Source organism: Lytechinus variegatus, chromosome 6, assembly GCF_018143015.1.
Source record: "Lytechinus variegatus isolate NC3 chromosome 6, Lvar_3.0, whole genome shotgun sequence".
Taxonomy (NCBI): domain Eukaryota; kingdom Metazoa; phylum Echinodermata; class Echinoidea; order Temnopleuroida; family Toxopneustidae; genus Lytechinus; species Lytechinus variegatus.
Window position 1 is genome coordinate 23,341,583 of NC_054745.1, and position 7,855 is coordinate 23,349,437.

The window sequence follows — 7,855 nt, forward strand, 5'->3', positions numbered from 1 at the left end:
AAATAAGGCAACCCCTCTCAGTTATTGTACATGTGCACAAAATAACTTTTCTCTATGTAGTTTGGACATCATATCGTCGGTGATTCTATTGTTTTAGCCAAATTGGACCAGCAACTCAAACCGAGCAATACATGTAAGTCACCCCTAAAATGAATACTGAGATTTTAATTGAGTTAAAAAAACACGTCGTAAGCATTAATATATAGCTTGTGAAAAATGACCAGAAAATACCTACACAAGCAGTTGTTTTACTGCGAAAGAAGCCAGGAAAGAGCTCCAGAAAAAAGGGAAGTTTGAAGTGCAGGGTTCATTCAATGAAGCATCAGATTTGAACACTATGCAATCTCAGTAAAACTTCCAAGCAGTCAGTAAAAACTTGTTTCAAATAATCTTTTCCACCACTTTGGGTTTTTTTTTGTATGCAACCTAACAATTGAAACTTTGACAGTATACCGTGTGATTAAAAAAACCTTATTGGCATCTCACAAATTGAAGTGAAAAAGAGTATGTCAGGAGCGCATAATCATTGTCTATAGCTGGAAATATAATTTGATGATATATTTATGGGGTATGTGTTAATGCTTGGATGATCAGGTGGGTGTTTCATAAAGCTGTTCATAGGTTAAGAACGACCGGTGATCCTTTCTTGTAGTAAATGGGATATTCATTGGCGACGGTTTAGCGTGTAAGAAAGGATCACAAGTCGTTCCTAAGGTCGCTCTTAACTTCTTAACAGCTTTATGAACCGGCCCCAGGAGTTATTCTTTGCAGTGATGTAAATTTTGATTTCCTCCAAAGCAATACATGACTTCAATGAATGAACCCAAGATGTCAATTATGTCATATTCCTCCATGAGTTGGTAAAGATATTTGGAAATCCTTTTTCAATGAAATTAACGTGAGAATTGATACTAAAAGTATATATTTGACCTATGTAAATACTGGGAAAAAAATGAATTGGCTTTTAATGCAGCTCTTGTAGGATTATGACATCACTGACATCAGGGTTCCTAACACAAAGGTTAGCGATTAATCATATGCTTGATTTTCACCATTGATTGTACATTGTAGTCTATGCAATCAATCGTAGAAGAATGTTGTACGATCATTGCTAATCTTTGTGTTACGGGCCCCTGGTTTTGCAATCCAGCCCTGTAGCCGAGTAAAACCTTCATCGTCATTAATTAAAGGACAAGTCCACCCCAACAAAAACTTGATTTGAATAAAGAGAAAAATTCAACAAGCATAACACTGAAAATTTCATCAAAATCGGATGTAAAATAAGAAAGTTATGACATTTCAAAATTTCGCTTCATTTCACAAAAACAATTATATGAACAAGCAAGCTACATCCAAATGAGAGAGTCGATGATGTCATTCACTATTTCTTTTGTTTTTTATTGTTTGAAATATGAAATATTTTGATTTTCTCGTCATTGTCATGTGAAATGAAGTTTCATTCCTCCCTGAACACGTGGAATTCCATTATTTTAACATTTGTGCTTCAGGCAAGGTCCTAATCGTCAAATTCGTAAAAATTGAAATATTGTATAATTCAAACAATAAAAAACAAAAGAAATAGTGAGTGACATCATCAACTCTCTCATTTGGATGTACCTGGCTCGTTCATATTACTATTTTGGCCAGACATAAAAGATTTGCTAATCGACAGTCTAAATGAAGGATACGCTCAAGGGGGTTTGTCAGAAAGTCAAAGGCAAGGTATACTCACACTGTTATTTAAAAAAGGGGATAGTAGATTATTAGATAATTGGAGGCCAATCTCATTATTAAATATAGATTATAAGATTTTAGCGAGAGTTTTGTCACAACGCCTTCAACGAGTAATCCAAAAAATTGTTTCGTTTGATCAAACAGGTTATATTAAGGGGCGTTCAGCCTCAGACAACTTAAGGTTGGTACAAGATGTTATTGATTATTGCAAAATCTTGGAACAACAAGGATTGGTACTTTTTTTAGACTTCAAACAAGCATTTGATTGTGTGAGACATAGCTTTCTTTTCGAAACCCTGTCAAGATTGAACTTTAAAGATTCATTTATCCAATGGGTTAAAGTATTATATAAAAACGCTGGGGGAAAGGTAATAAATAATGGTTGGATTTCGAAACAGTTTAAGATAGAAAAGGGTGTAAGGCAAGGGTGCCCTCTATCGGCTTTGTTATTTGTTTTGGTTGTTGAAGTAATGGCGTCACAGATAAGGTCAAACAAGAAAATCAGTGGTATTAAGATTCCATTCCACAAAGAACCATTTTCAAAAGAATTAAAGATCTCACAGTTAGCAGACGACACCGCTCTTTTTGTTAATTCCGTCCAGGCAGGAAATGTTGCAATTCAAGAGGTTATTAAGTTCGGGGAATATTCTGGCTTAAAACTTAATTTAGATAAAACCAAAGTTATGCCACTTAATATAAATTACAATGAAACAAATGGTATATGCAACTTGGAATGGTCTGATGAACCAATTAAATATCTTGGTGTTGTATTATGCAAGAACATAAATGACTTCAATGTTCTTAATTGGTCTGTAAAGATAGATAAAATCAAACGTATTATAAATCTTTGGAAGATGAGAAATCTGACATACTATGGGAGAATAGTTATTATAAAAATGTTACTTGTATCACAGTTAATATACTTAAGCACATGCTATGTCATGCCCAAAAATTATATCAAAGAACTTAATAAAATAATTCATTCATTTTTATGGAATTCTAAAAGAGAAAAAGTGAAAAGAGCTTACATTATTAATTCACCCCAATATGGTGGTTTGGGTATGATTGATATAGATTCTAGATTGAAATCACTCACACTTTCTTGGTTACCAAAAATTGTAAGAGGTGATGAACCACCATGGATATATATTTGTGAGTTTTGGTTACATAAATTAGGCGGTATACCTTTATCTATTCAATGTAACTGTTCTCCTATAGACATGATCAAATTATGCAAAAAATATTCATTACCTACATTTTATACAGACTTACTTACTTCATGGGCTGAACTTCACTATCTTAATATATTCGAAGTAACTCAATTTGAAAATGAAATCATATGGAATAATTCAAATATAAAACATGAAAACAAGTTACTGTATTTCAGAAAATGGTACGATAAGGGTATAGTTAAAGTACACCATTTAATTGAAAATGGTTCATGGAAAAACTCCGAAAGTATTACAGACTTACTGTCGATGAATTCTCTTTGTATCTTATTTCAATATGCTAAAATTAAAACTGCTTTTCCAAAATATTGGTTCGATAAATTGAACACTGCTCAGCTTGAAAATCACCATGATCAATCAACGCAAAACGACAAATTTATTCAAATTAAAACTGGTGACTCAATTGACATTACAATATCAAAAACAAAGCAATTCTACACATATTTTGTAGATATAAAAAAGAATTTACACCCAACGGTGTTATATTTTTGGCAAGACAGTCTATCACTTGCAGAAGATTATGATTGGAGTAAATTGCTAAAATTTAAGTTTGGAAAATTATTTAATAACAGAGTTAAACAATATAATTTCAAATTGCTGCATCGGATTTTGCCGTACAAAGAGAATTTAGTTCGATGGAATATCACATCAGACATGACTTGTAACCATTGTAAACAAATTGAAACTTTAGATCATGTTTTGTTGTATTGTCCACATGTGAATTTATTTTGGCAAAAACTACGGTATTTTATCAAGATCCAGTTTAATGTCAATATTCGGATTAATGAGAAAACACTATTGATTGGCCACGATGTTGAAAATGAAAACATGGCTTTTCTTAATGTAATTTTGGTTTTCGCACAATATACGATTTATAGAGTCTATATGTTGGCTCAGTTCACTTCAAAAAAATTCAGTTATTTTTCTATGTTGTCAGATTTCAAGAGAGAATTAGTCATTAATTTAAGATTTCTTGAAAAGAGTAATGAGATAAAACTAACAGAAAAAACAGTACAACGAAATCAAAAGCCTGTGAAATGTGAAACTAATTATATATATATATCGTTTGTGTTTTGTTTATTGATTTCAATGTAAAAGAGTAACAATATAAAAAAAAAATATCAGAAAAACAGTATAATGAAATCAAAAGGTCGTGAAATATGAAAGTAATTGTATTTATTGTATGTGTTTGATTATTGATTTTGATGTAATAAATACCTCTGATGAGGACAAAAAAAAAAAAAATATTACTATTTTGTTAGAAATAAGCGAAACTTTGGAATGTCATAACTTTCTTATTTTACCGATTTTGATGAAATCTTCAGCATTTTGCTTGTCTGATTTTTCTCTATTGATTCAAATCAACATTTTTCTGAGGTGGACTTGACCTTTAACGAATCCAAAATATATACATATATATGTATATATATATATAATATATATATATATATATATATATATACCTAAATTCAACCATAGGGCGAATGCTCGAAAATTGTACGCAAAGGGGAATTCAACCTATATCACGTTAATGAGGCTATGCGTGATTAAATTTTGATTTTGATAAATATTTGTGAATAACGGGAGGTAATCTAAAAAATTGAGGACCTTTTCCCTGTGTTCCTGCGTTTAATTTGGAATATACAATTTTTGGTTCTCCCAAAAATTCTCCCTAAGGTATTTTTACCCCACAATGAACGAAAGGGGCCTTCTCCTTTCAGTATTTGTAAAGTCGGCTCCTTCGCCTTATTAACTGGGCAGTATTTATTTTTTTAAAAATGAGAAAATAAAATAAATTTGTTTATTTTACCATCAGACAAAACAAAAATTAATGTTTTTTTCTAGAAAATATATTGCACCACATGATATTAATAATAAATATAAATTTGTAAATGCATGCAATTCCCCTTTTCGTCACATATAGCAGCACTATATTCCCCTTTGTAAGATCATGCAATTCCCCTTTTCGTCACATATAGCAGCACTATATTCCCCTTTGTAAGTTCATGCAATTCCCCTTTTCGTCACATATAGCAGCACTATATTCCCTTTGTAAGTTCATGCAATTCCCCTTTTCGTCACATACAGCAGCACTATATTCCCTTTGTAAGTTCATGCAATTCCCCTTTTCGTCACATATAGCAGCACTATATTCCCTTTGTAAGTTCATGCAATTCCCCTTTTCGTCACATATAGCAGCACTATATTCCCTTTGTAAGTACATGCAATTCCCCTTTTCGTCACATATAGCAGCACTATATTCCCTTTGTAAGTTCATGCAATTCCCCTTTTCGTCACATATAGCAGCACTATATTCCCTTTGTAAGTACATGCAATTCCCCTTTTCGTCACATATAGCAGCACTATTATTTCCCTTAGTAAGTACATGCAATTCCCCTTTTCGTCACATATAGCAGCACTATATTCCCTTTGTAAGTTCATGCAATTCCCCTTTTCGTCACATATAGCAGCACTATATTCCCTTTGTAAGTACATGCAATTCCCCTTTTCCCCTTTTTTAAAACTGGATTTAGGAAATCGATAGCTATATTATATATATTCAACAACGTCATTTTGAATGGATGGCTAACATATTATCGTCTGTTGAGAGCCATACGGGCGTTATTACATTTTAAAGGTGTTCCGTTCGGAGCCAGAAGGGCGCTATTGCTGTACAAAGTCAATAGCAATAGCGCCCTTCTGGTTTCCAACGGAACATCTTTGATCTGCAATAGCGCCCTTCTGGTCCTCCGCCGACGATATATTACCACCAAGAGGCGTTACTCGTTAGACAAGGATATCCATTACCGGCACCTTTGTTTATTTTGGCAATAGAAAAAAAAATAGCCCTTAAAGTGAGAGATACAAAAAAAAAAAAATTGGGGGAAAATCGGACAGGTAATAAAAAAAAAGTTATGACTTTTTAATGATTTGAAAAAAATGGGCAAATCAGTGAAAACTTTTAGACATGTTGCCAATTTGATGACGTCGTGGGTGCACTAATTACCATAATTTTGTTTATATTTATAGTGCAAAATGCATCATTTCTACAGTACGTAAGCTACAAAGTTTGTATTGATGTAAACATGCATATAGGGGATCTACCTATCTATCATCATGGAGCTTTAGCTCCATGATTTAAACACTCATAAAGTTCTTATTACTTGTCCGATTTTTCTCAACTTTTTTTTGTTCTGATCATCTAATATTTCTGATCCTGTTGAAAAAATATTTTTGGGTAGACTCTTCTTTTTAAAATGTGTGTTGCAAAAAACGGTGTCAATGAGTGATCATGATTGGGGGGGGGGGAGGGGTGACCGGTGAGAATGCAAGATTCTAACCTGCATGTATTATTTTTCATAGATGGTTTGGGCAGTGGATTACCGTGATTCATAGCATGGCGGTAAGGAGGTTAAATACTGAGCAACGTAATGTAGCCTACAACGCAAGCTGGGGGATGATCATGGGGTGGCATGGGCGTACCCCCGCCCCCCCCCCTTCCCAGTTTGGGATTGTGTTCAGTCAGGGGAAAGTGAGTTTAAGTTCTGAAAAGGGTTAAAGACCGCCCCCCACAAAAAGTCTTCACGACTTATTGCATATTAAAAGGATCATGATTATTTTAAAAAATTGAAGTTTTGGGGTTGTATTTAAGTTTTTTTGTTTTTTTAATTTACAATCAATAAGGTAGTGGATGCCCATTCATTTTAAGACTAATTACGGCAATGGGATGTTGATTACAAACTCATTATGCGCCTATATTCTTGAAGTAGGTATACCAATTTAAGGCATAACACATTTATAGGCATATAAACTAATCCACCCACACTCTTCTCCGCTCATTTCACGTTGTTTTTGTGTACCCCCCCCCCCAAACACACACTCAAATAAACACATTATGAGATTGTGGTCATTGCCCACTAGGCGTTTGATAAATAAAAATTCAATTCATCTCATTTCCCTCATTCCCTCAAACGCATGCCCATAGTTACACCAAACCAAGCAATAGGCCAACCACCTCACACACCCCTATACGCATGTATAAACACCCCCAAACAAAAAGAACACTTACATAAACACGTATAACATACATACACAAACACTTTTTCAATATATTTACAGACTAATATATGTATCCCCACACGCCACACACACACATATTAAAAACAAACATACACCAATACCTGTACATGAATAATAGTAAAGTCTGTTTTGACAGTGGGATTTAGATAATAAGCTTGAAGCTTACAAAATTTGTGGTGAGAGCCCCCTCCCCTGTCCCCGCAAGAAAATGAAATAAAAAAATAATAAAGGTGTACGCACGGCAGCCACGTTTATTGTGCCCCCAAGAGGGGAGGGGGATACCTGGAAGAGTAACTTTGTCTTCATATGGAAGAATCATTTCACCCTGAAACACACTGTTGTGCGTTTCTAAAACACTCTAAGTCTTACTCTCTTACAGTAACTGCAGGCAGTGTTATTGAGAAGTCTGCATGATTATTACCCCCCCCCCCCCTGCAGACAAATGAAGAAAAAGACTGCGTCCAACATTAAAGACAAAAACTTACACCAACAAATGTCATACAAGGACAGAAGTGCATCTGATTAAGTGAATTTTAATGAAACAAGTAATCTATCACAATGTGAAAACATCCATTCATACACAATGTAAAAAGACAATTCACAATGAAGTTGAAGCATGAACTGCGCCAAACCTGGGTTATCCACAAAGTACTTATAAACACCAAACATGCAAAGGAACAATTGAAATGTCACATTTCATGAACTACGACCTCTTGTACATGTCCAACTCACAGTACTAAATACATACAGATTACTACAGATACTACAAATCTCAGTTCTTGAAAAATTTCCTTTCAATTTCTCATAATTTC